The 12,014-nt window shown below is 41.5% G+C and overlaps 1 protein-coding gene across 2 annotated transcripts in view; it reads right to left on the bottom strand.

Moving 5' to 3' along the window:
- Nucleotides 1-12,014, bottom strand: part of LOC149718137 (putative peptidase C1-like protein F26E4.3) — a 173,775-nt gene that overhangs the window by 10,692 nt on the left and 151,069 nt on the right. The window lies entirely within an intron of this gene.

Raw genomic sequence — 12,014 nt, 5'->3', positions numbered from 1 at the left:
TAGTAGATTTTCAAACGCGAACGTCATAGATAATTGCCCGTGTAAATTCATTTTTAATTAGAGAAATTCCAGCGCGAGATGAGAGATATAACGTCGCTAAGAAATGGTCTTTTAAATGTCTGTAATGAACTTAAATCCTGAGTGAGGTCGAGAACGTGATTGACACGTCATAGTCAAAGCTACCAGCGTCATTAATAATTACTCGAGACGAAGATAAATAAATATTAGAGCGTCGATCAATTTCAAGCCAAGTTTGCTACACGAATCCAATTGAATCACCATCATAGAAATAGAATAGAATAGAACTCTCTTTAACTGCGAGGAGTGAAGTTTCTGGAAACTCGAGTAAAGTGGAAAGTCACGAACCAAACTGGCAAAAGTCTCTCCCCCAACTGGTTTCGACTAAATGTAAGTAATAATGTTCTAGCTTCTCTTTATCGGCAACCGCCAACGACCCATGATTTCAACGTCGCCGTAATTAAGAGAGCGGGGCCGAAAAAAGCGGAAAATTCTTAATTGGAAGCTTAAAACACAGTGTACTATACCGCGCCCGCGGTAACGGGGTGGCAACTTCAATGACATCGTGTCTGTACCTGAAAGCGCCGGGGAAAATGGGGTAGCCCAACTATAGTACGGTGGGCCCCTCGATATGTAACGCTCAAACGCCTTGGGAATGACAAATAAAGAAAGGCAACTGTACGTAACTAGCTGGGGCCGCAATTTACAATATTCATGGAGGTATGCCGGTAATTTACGACGAGTATCCCAACGCGATAGCGCGTAATCGGTAATTAGGCGTTGCCTTACTAAAAGAGACACCGCCGTCGCACCGACTTGAAAAGGAACAGGGTGTTTCTGATAAGTCAGCTAAGAGTTAAGATTACATCCAGAGTATTTTACGGATGACCCCTAAAATTTAATTAAGAAACTGATTTAGACAATCATTTCTAACTTAATTAATTAAGGGGTCATCCCTAAAACACTCAAATCAAATCATAACCCGGAAACAGTGTCCCTTGTGGCAAACAAAATGCTGGAGATAGAAGTTACATACATTTTCGACTCTAAAATCGATTTCCCTAAGAACACTATCCCCTTAATTTATGGAAGCAGACTTATCAGAAACACCCTGTACATAGGCATAGATTTTCGTGGGAAATTCAACCGGGGAATATGCGATACAGGCCTCGGTAAATCTCTGTTTGTAAAATATTGCGAAAAATAATATTGGGGAACGATAAAATGGCATTTTAAAAGACGAAAATTTTATATCGTAAATCAAAATTTATATCTGGAGTGATTTTTAAAGACGAGCGTGTACGGAGATCCGGATAGGGTTTCAAAATTTTATGAGAGAGAGAGAGAAAGACAGAAAAAAAAGAGAGCAAATGTTTATTTTATTACGCAAACTTCTATGGGTCGAAGCTAGGAAGCAATTCCTTCTTAAACTTTTTCTGAAAGGGTTGAATTTAAAATTTAAAGAAGGCGACTTTTCAATTAACACCCGCTGATTCAGACGCCATCCCCGAGAGAGAGAAAAAACTTTGAAAAATAAAAAAGCCGAAGAAAAATTTGAAGATTTATCTTTTTGAAGCATCGTTAAGAGAGTTCGGGTTACTTTCGTCGTGAAAAAGCTAAACTTTATTTAACCTTCTTTTCTTGACGGTTTCTAAAAAAGTAAAAACATATAATCCGAGATGCTTAATTCTTCCACCCATCCGCCACCCACGGATGCATGGCACGTGAGACGAGTGATGGATACATCGGATAGACAAGACAATTAACTACTAACTTAGTACGCAATCGCCTAAAACAAATCGTGAGTAATAAATGGAATTAGAAATGAGACAAGGAGCGAGAGAGATAAATCTATAGTTTTGGCAACGGGGAAATAATCCATTTAGAAATATACCTAGTACTTTCTAGCAGTGCTGGCAAGAAGTGATATCTAGTTTATTAGGAAGAAGGTATAAGATGCCTAAGTATTCGCGCGCCATGGTCCCAGTCCCCCTTTCAAAATACAAGGGGGGACGTAAAAGGAGGCCCCGTGCTATTTCGCCTCTCCCTAGTCGGAAAATACGTAATTTTCGTCATTCGCGTCGCGCTGACGTAAGTTTTCAAGAACCAATGAGATGCTGGTTGTAATTTAGAGGCGGGGATTAACTCCGGACCTACATTAATTTGGACTGGAGATAAAGCTAGATTATAAATGTGGAGAATTTATACCTTCTCCCTAATAAACTAGATATCACTTCTTGGTGCTGGATTAACCTATTTGTAAGCCTTTGGGACCACAGAAGAAACCCCATCTGTCCCTTCAGCAGTATCCTTAAAACGAAAACCAAAACAAAACTAAAAACATTTATAAAAGTAATAGGTAATATCACGTCGTTGAAAAGTTGCAGTTATAGTTGAAGTTTATTAGACCAAATTTAAAGGTCGAGGTGGCAGTGGTGGCGGTGGGATGAATGCGACACGTTTTCCTTTATGGATAATTAAGTTTTCCTAACCCTTTCCCCACATGCAGCACGTATACCGGAGGTCCGTATAGAAACACCGAGAGAGAAAGGGACGGAGAGGACTTGGTCTTCGCAAACTGTCAACTTAAATTAATGGCATCCACCCAAAGGGAGCCAAGCAGCCACGCAACACCACCGTGCACTTGCCCGAGAGCTTCCGTTTTCTTGAACATCACATACAAGCGAGAATAAAGCGAGTACTCGCCAGCCCAGTTCCTCCTTAAGCGGAATAAAACCAATAGAGGCGAGGGGGAGAAGATTTTACAAATTGATCGGATAAACCCAAAATTGGGCTGCGTACCCTCGCGTCAACACAGGAAACGGAAAACTACTGTATGGCGCGTTCAAGAATTACTAATGCGAATCATAGGCAATATCGTTTCACGGGAGATGACAGGCTTAAGTGATGATACACTCTGAAATAAAATGTGCAGCGCGTGTCTTTATTTTTTAGTGGTTTAATAACATTACCCTTGATTTAGTACATCCAAGGAGGATGTATAAGAGAGGAGACTCGTTCTGGAAAGGGGGAGGAAAAAACGAGGGAGATACCGAGTACAGTGGCGCGCAACTTCGACGCGCAAGCCGTTGGTAAAGGCTAGGAAACTAGGGATATTGAAAATTATGAAAAAGCTCATGATACTACAGCAAGGAAGGAGGCTTGAACGCATGCGCGAGAACGTACGCTCTCTTGCCGTGAGGGGGGAGCGGTAACCATGTTAACCGGGGAACGGCACAGTACCGTTTTAGAAACGGGGTGCGCGACTAAGTCCATTTTTTTCTGACTCCGAGTCTCCCCTTTTATACATTCTCCGTGGTTTCTCTACTCACTCAGCCATCTCATCTGTCAAGCGATCATTATGGGCCTTTCTCTAAACTCTTTCTCCTTTAAGATTTTAAAAATGGGATTCTCGAAAATGAAATTTGGGCCCGTGTGGAGGGGGCGTGACTGGTAGAGCTCCGTTTCCGTATCGATTTCCTCTATTCTTAATGAAATTGGAAAATCGACAAACGGGAACACGATATTCAAATTTTAAACCCAGAAATTGGCAAATTTTAAATGCCTATATATCAATAAGGACGGTCGAAGGAAGTCGCGGCGTATTTACCAATAGGCACATCCGGTTTGAAAGCCCGTACTACGTCAGCGGAAACCGGTATTGCCTATAGCTTTGATCCTCCTTTTTGACATTGGAGACAAAAGGATCGAAAAATCATTCGAAATATTTTCTAAGCGTTTTGAATGAATATTTCGCGTCTATTTTAGGAGTACTTGATCGTGTATTAGCAAAAGAGGACGTTATTTTGAAGAAATTGCAGTGTCAAGTTACTTAAAAATAACAAAGAGTATCGTCTGGTGGGGAATACTTTAAGAGGGGAGGCTAAAGCACCTCGAGGCAATTTGATATCGCTGTCATTCCAGAGAATATGTTGAAACAAAACACGCTCCAAAGTATTTTTAGGAAAAAGATACAACAATAAGATATCTGAAGGACTTGAAGCTAAAGAATGGAGAAGTACTGTCTCTCTCTCTCAAGTTCTCAACCGAGGCCTAAGTGGAAAAACGTCACTCTGTTTAAAAAAAAGTCGCTCGAATTGACTCCTGGCACGCGTGCTAACCGCTAAAGATTGGAAACCAACACTTGAACCTATGGTTGGTGTAATGGCTTTCTGTCTGTAGCTTGAAGGGACATAACATGCAAGAAGGGTTCCTAAGGTTTGGAATGAAATGGAGCATTTCGGGACGAGTGTTAAGGCTCCCTAGCTCCAAAGTAGAACCCAGTTTGATAACGACTGCGAATTCCAACTTCGAATTGATCTATTTCCATGTCACTCAGTCAGTCGGTCGGGATTACAGTGGCTCGTTCCAGGTTTACGTATCAACCCTTAATATGTGGGCGCCCGCACCAGACCCGACTAGACTCACTCGAGAGTGAACTGCAGAACTCTCGTCTCCCGAATAGAGGAGTCAAGTCAGCTGTCAATTTGGGGAACTTGGGTTGACCATACGAGACATACGGTTACTTTCAAAACCCCCCGAGATAAAATGCGGGACAATTTATCGGATCAAGATCGAAGTCCCGTTACCAATAATCCGCCGCGCGGTGCAAAGGTCACCTTGACTCCCCCCACCACCGATTTTAAAAACTTTCCTAATACAATCATACTTGAAAAGAGATACGGACGGCGAGTGCATGGATTGAGGATTCGAATAATGTATTATTCTTGATACGTGGTACATAAAATGATTGCTATATTGACTTATATGGAAAGCGGATGGATATGCATGCCTATAGAGTACACTAGAGTATTCCTTAGAAGCGGTAAGAACGGATGGAAATCCGTTAGGATAAGTGCAACCAAGAGATTGGAAACTATCTTCTATCTATATAGGAAAATGTTACTCTTTCTTTCAAATAATCTATGGCTGAGAAGTAAGGGACCCCTCGGAGGAAAGAGCTCTCGTCGGAATGAGATGGAACGAAAGGATGCGGAGATGGAGGAACAAGCCCCCATCTATCCATCTATCAAGAGACTCGGCTGCTTGAGTTGGCCTGGCTGAAATACAATGGGAGGTAAACAAAACCCGGGCCCGAAATGGACAGACAGCATCTTGATAGATGTAGATTTATAGAGTCTTTCTCTTTCGCTATGGACGGGGGCCCATGCCCACCATGAACTATAAGCCAAATATAGAGAGGCCTACCTGTATATGTATATCAATCCCACGCGTATGAACAGAAAAAGCAAGCGGAAATGGGGGCCTAGGTCCCCTGGTCCCACCAGTAGTACGTATGTCTCTCATACGTGACGTTATACCCTTGCCCAAGTTAAAAATACAGCGAGATATCATCAAAAATTAAACCAATTAAATACATTACATTCCCAATATATCACATCGATCTTAAGAGTGACGATGATTGGATGAAAAAGAAAGTACAATGCAATAACGTATTGCATTTTCTTTTCTTTACCCTATATATTTTTTTGTCATTTTGGGGATAAAGGAAGTAGTCGGAATTACGATTCCAGTCTGAGTTAGAAGTTTTCTCTCAAGATTTTACGGGGGGTTATTATTCTTTCTCACGCGGGTATCAGGGGGTTTTATGGGGCCTCGGAATCGACAACGACCCCGGGGGAATGGACCCCCGAAAAGAAAGCGGCGTTATTCTAAAGCCCATATACAACCTCCCACCTCAGGACAACAACAAAACGTAAATAAACAGTTGCCGAATTAAGAAATGTCTCAAGGTGATCGAGGCGACAGAATACGCAGTGTACTTAAAATCTCGTCCAAAATTGAACCACGATTTCATAAAGTTAGTGGATGTAAACGCGATAGGAAACATATTTCATTTCCAGAGAGTTTAAAAGAAGAGGAGTGGAAACGACCGAAAGAATTTCTACAGCCATCTTGTTAACGGTCGACAATTCCATTTTATTGTTGTTATTCCATTCGCTTTTTGGGATTTTAAGCGCTATAACGTTACGTGAACTGAAACGGTCCATAATATAATAAAAGCGAAATTCCGTAGCTCCCTTGACGTTTAAAATTATTGTAAAGAATTTTTTGGGGAATTTTCTTTTCACGATTCTGAACCGAGATTAAAAGTATAGCTATAAGCTTTCTTTAAAAAGGAATTCTTCCTTCAATAATAATAAAAGTCCGGCAGGCAGACTTGCGATTTTCCTTTCAGTACGTGGAACAGGAAGAAAGAATGAACGAAGCGTCGAAACGCAAAAACGCGTAAAAATTAATTCATTGAGACATTTTACGAGAGAATACGCAGTCTAATAAAATTTGCATACTAATGATGAATCATAATTAGTAGGCTATTAAAATTAATGAAATTTTCTCCGGGACAAAAGGAGAAAGAAGAAAACGCAAAAACGCGTAAAATTATCAGGAGTGAAAAAATTAACTCACTGATACGCTTAACGAGAAAATCCGTCTAATAAACTTTAGCATACTAATCATAATTAGTAGGATATTCAAATTAGTGAAGACTTCAACGATATTTCTACCTCAACGATTTATATTTCTACCTCAACGATTTCTATTCATCTCAAAGATATATATCGTTTACATATTTGTGATTAGAGTCTGGCGAATTAAAATTGAGATGTACGCAGATTGCAAAGGGGTGGGACGCTTGCCTCTCGGGTATGTTCGTGTCCGATCTCTCTATTACGCGAAAATTAATATCCGTTTTCCATCCAATATAGATCTCCATCATGGAAAAGGAAGAAGAAAAAAAGATGCTAAGCTTCATTAGATTGTTCCAAGTTTTCCTCTTTCGGGAATAATAATATTTCCCGAGGAGAGTTTGATCCCTAGACCGGGGAGAATGGGGGTGTTTGATGTCGGAGGCATCTCTCATTCTCTCTCTTATAAAAGCTGTGAAAGTCAGAAGAAGTGAGGTGAGGTGAGGTGCCGGCGTGATAAAGCGTTTTCCAACTTATCGGCCATCCATGGAGGAAATATGCCAAGATCAAGACAGATTGGATCCCGCTTACCCCCCCCCCACACCCTTCATCATTTCCCAAATGATTTTTCCAGAACTAGGCTGCTACAGCCTCACTTCTCTTACAGTGTAATAGAGCAAAGTTGAATGAGAAAGTATAGAGTAAGGTTATCAAAATCACGCCTGGACTTCTAAAGAAATTCTAAAGAAGACCGGAAGTAATTTCCGGCCATCAGTAAGCTTATGGAATACTTTAATTTCATTTACTTCTCCCACGAACTGACCTTTGAACCGTCGTGGTCACTTCGAAAATAATTCATATCGTGAAATTGACCTTGATATAGCAGTGTCCCCTTCGCTTTGAACCGTCGTGGTCACTTTGAAAATAATTCATTTCGTGAAAGTGACCTTGATATAGCAGTGTCCACCTTCGAAACCCCTAGTTTAAAATGACCGTTGCTGTAGGCTTACAACATGTGAAAGCTAAATGTCAATTACCAGCTTGCAAGTATAGGCCTATTCTCCGTGGCCTATATTTTTGGAGTTTGAATAAAAAAAAACAGGTGGTACCGGTGTGAAAAACTTAGTTGTTAGCGCGTGCATGCATGGTGGATGACATTTTGTTTTCAGTTTTTGGACAAAGACGGAATGCTCCCTCCCAGCATCTCTGGATTACTACCGCCTTTGTTTCTTTCATCTTTCTTGTTGGACAGTGGCACGCGTCAAAAAGCGAGGCTGTACTATACATATACACCTTTCTCGGCAAGTAGGCCATCTAGAGCTTGGTTATGGCCCACGGCTATATCTCCATCGATTACCCCAACCATACAAGACTCTGTGTTTTCCGCTTCCATTTATTTCGCGTGGACAAGCTAGCTTTCTTAACTCTATTTCGTCGAGGACATAAACCTCCTCGGAATAATACAAAGATAAGAATAAGATTGCAATTGATTTAGCACCAGAAACTAACGTTGGGACATGTATGGCCATCGCGTTATTATTATCAACCGGACATCGTGGACAAGCTCTTTTCATTATCATTGCAAATTAAGTCAACCTGGTCGAAATTAAGTGATGTAGTGACCATTTGAGCTTGAAGGGAGATCCAAAATGATTTGATATAACCAATCCCTCTAGCCTGGTAAGGAAGTCTAATAAATTTGAAGGACATTCCATTTCGATAAACGAAGCGGAGCCATACCATTCCTCGCGTACGTACCCCAGTGACGTATCAGATTGAAATAGGAAATATCCACTAGATTGGTTTATAACAATTATAACCAGTTGTGTAGAGTTCAATTCAATTCAATTCAACTCTAAGGACAAGTTGCCAGTATGAGTACGATGGTCACAGAAAACAACGCGTAAATATTTGGGAGTGAACACTGGAAATTCGATTATGTTGATTGAGAGCGGAAAAGAATAAATCTAGTGGTGCGGGTGGACTGGTGGGCGGCTGACCTCCTCGACCTCGAAACCATCCATCAAAGGACCTTTCAAAGAGCGCCGCCGCGACTATATTTACACAAACCCCATCCTCTACCCTAAGCTACCTTTTCTATTATAGTATAAGAAAAAGGAGAAAAATAAAAGTTCGATATCAACTCTTGGAATCGCTCGCGCGACCCCAGAAATAAATGCATTCCGTACGTAGTATATATTTGGAACGTAAGGTGATGGTGCAAGGTGGTTCTGTGTTCTATTTAGAGCGTGAATCTCATTTAACGTAGTCAAGGTTTGGAATGATCTAATCGCCTTTCTACCCTCTTCGTCTCTTCTCCCCGAATATCGCTTCATTAACTCGAGTGACGGAACAGATTGGGAAACGGGATAATTCTTTCGGCTCTACAAATCGAGGGAACTCGGCCAAATCATTGCGCCTATAATTTGTTCCATTCCAAAATGAATATACCCATCCTAGCATTCATTCTAAAATCAAATAAAGGCAGCGCTCTAACGATATCGGAATATCTAATTCAACGATTGAAGCGAGGGCCGGAGAAGCCTATGCGCAATATTCAGGATGAATTGCGGATAAATTCACACGCGGAATAAAGGTGAATTTTGTTTTTAGCGGCACGCTCATGCAGTCGAAATGAAAACCTTGGCTATATGTTTTCCCTACTGCATGCGTGAATGCTGGATGTAGGTAGGACCATAAATTTATAAGTGATACGTTCCGTAAGTATAACTTGGTAATGGTAGAGACTTACAGCTAGAGCTAGTTCGAGAACGACAGAAGCGAGAATTGATTTGACTACACTTGGTGGTTAATTTTGCAGGACTTCCATCTAGTCCTTTTTAGTCTGCATTACTAAGCCTTTGACAGGAAGCGCCTCACCAGGCGTATGTCGCTTTACCCTGAATCTATGACCTACCTCACTCACTTCAAAATTACAAGATCCAGTTTGTAACCAGTGACAAACTTATGGCTAACATATTTTATGAACTTATGGTAGTAGGACTAAGGGAGTGTCGCTACGAGGATCAGAGAGAAAAATCCAAATTGGCTCCCATCTCCTCTTTCCTCTTGATGGCCCAGAGACTCCCGAGAGAAAGAGGAAAAGAGAGAGAGAGAAAAGATTGGGGAGTACAGGAGCAGGAGGAGGGAAAGAAATAAAGAATAAGAGGAAAGTATATAATATAGTTTCTGTCAGAAGGAGTTCTCGGAGCGGTGGCAGCTAGGCACTCTCTCTTCTAGATGAGAAAGAGTGAGAGAGAGAAGTGGTGCGCCGGTGTCCGTGAGAGATCCTCTAATTAGCTTATCGGAGCGCGGGCCCGCGCGACCGTTTCTAGTAAACACTCACTTTCACTCCAGCGACCTTCTCTATTTTATTTCCGCGACACTAATTCGGATTCCCAACTCGGAAAATAGAAATAACTATACGTATAGCAAATGGCAGTGCTCGCTTTTCTCACTGTCCATCTTTATATTGGACAGTCACCTGGTATGAACCCTGGGTCAGTGTCAATAAACGTGATGGACGACTCAGTATACTCCAGTTATCTCTTTTAATTTCTCTAATATTTCGAAATGTCGAAATGAGACAATTCGACTAGTTGTTCATTTGAATTTTGAGGCATTTATCTGCGGGAATGCGTTACAAATAATGTTTTTTGGTTTGTTGGAGATTGTAATAATAGATTTCGTAGCACCAACCATTGTCGGTTTGCCCACGTACTCGCGTACTATGACTATAGTATCCCAACGTACCAGGACAGGCAGTAAATACTATTTTCATTGGCTTAGACACAACGTTACGCTCTTCTTGCTGCCTTACTTTCCGCTATTGCCTTTGTTATATGGAAGAGAAGAGACCTTCCTGAAGATACGAAGGGAGCTCTAAGCCAATTACATTACATATAGGTTAACGTCATTGTACCACCATTCTTAAAACCAAAGTTTAAAAAAAAAGAAAAACGGAACTAACTTTCTTTCCTAGTTGACAAATTGTTAGCTCCCGGGCGGACAAAAGTTACAAATACCGTGGGGGGGGGTAAGGGAGAGTGAGAGAGTGGTATCGGGCACCAACGGCAAAGACAAATCGGTAGCCATTAAGCGGCTCTTTTCCCGTACAGCTAAAGACACATTCCTAACGTATTTGTCCCTGACATTACATTGACTGCGTGCGTGCTCGCTAGCGGGAACTTGAAAAACACGCGACAATTTGTCTAGGTACCTAGCTGATGGACCAAAAAAAAGATACTACATTAATCAGAGTGACTACCGCTATAAGTCTATCAAGATATGTTGGCCATCCATAAGTTTGTAATGTCTGGTAACTTACAAACTGGAGCTTGTAATTTTGAAGTGAGTCAGGTAGGTCATAGATTCAGGGTAAAGCGAGGGAGGCCTGATGAGGCGCTGCTGTCAAATTTGGGCTTAGTAATGCAGACTAAATAGGACCTAGATGGAACTTGGTCCAGCAATACTCGCTTGACGTTTTGGAAGTCTCTAGCATTACGAACTTGTATAGGTAGTGCCAGACTTATGGGACGTATATTATAAACCTATGGTGTTTACTATAAGAACTAGCTTGGCGTACAAGTACGCGTTGGCGTTAAAACAGCCGATTGATTTTTATAGTCAGTCAGTGTACCGGATTCTATTTTATTTATTTATTTATTTTTTTATTGGCGGGCGGGCGTGTCTATCCGATGGGATAAAGTTGCCAAAATTAATGAAGCGTGAAATTTGGCATCATTCCTATATAGGAAACGATCACGTGACTAGACACCGCCGAGAGAAAAAGATGTTTACGAGCAAAATGTATCCAATCCTACATACACATTGTAGTTTTTGAAAAAAAGTTACTGAATCACGCTGGCTGCAGCAGGCCGCGCGGTGTGTGCAGTTCGAAATCAATGAGCGAGCTAAATCAATGTTTGCTCAACTAAACAAACTCCCGCAACAAAAATAAAGAGGCAAGTTTCTCTCTCGTTGCTGCATGTTCACTTGCCAAAACTGAATGCCGGCCAGACATAATACAACCCAACTGGGTCAGAAATAAAATATTGTACTCAGACAACGTTTTATTGAAAATTTTTAAAAATTATTTATATTTCAGAAACGCAGCTCAGGGAGAGAGAGAATGACGTCAGTCTTTTGAAACGATTGGAATTCTAACAATTAGATTAAGCGAGAAGCGACGATAAGAGAGAGTGAGAGAGAGAGAGAAAGAGAGGGAGGAGATTCTAACGCGGCAAGGTTGGGTAATGGGCCGTTATGCAAATCAATCCTTGGTGGTTAAAAGGTGCATGGGGGGGGAGGCGTGTGGCGAAGACGGCTTTCGGTGGTCGGTTAAGACTCGGGCCATCAAAGAGAGATGAGTGAGTCCCAATTTGAATATCAGTGCCAGCCACTTTCTAGGGATTCACGGAACCAATTTCCATCGCTTCCGAAAGAAATTGCTTCTCGGGGGAAATGGTTAGAACGATTCCACGTTCGTAATCGTCCGCGGCCTTACTCCACTTTCCAATGCACAGCGTCCCCCCAAACCAAAGGACCAACCAACTCTCCATATAACTT

This window comes from Phalangium opilio, unplaced genomic scaffold, assembly GCF_054372755.1.
Source record: "Phalangium opilio isolate 3A_F unplaced genomic scaffold, DU_Popi_V2 ptg000002l_1, whole genome shotgun sequence".
In the NCBI taxonomy this organism is placed as follows: domain Eukaryota; kingdom Metazoa; phylum Arthropoda; class Arachnida; order Opiliones; family Phalangiidae; genus Phalangium; species Phalangium opilio.
This window is presented reverse-complemented; position numbering and strand designations above follow the sequence as displayed.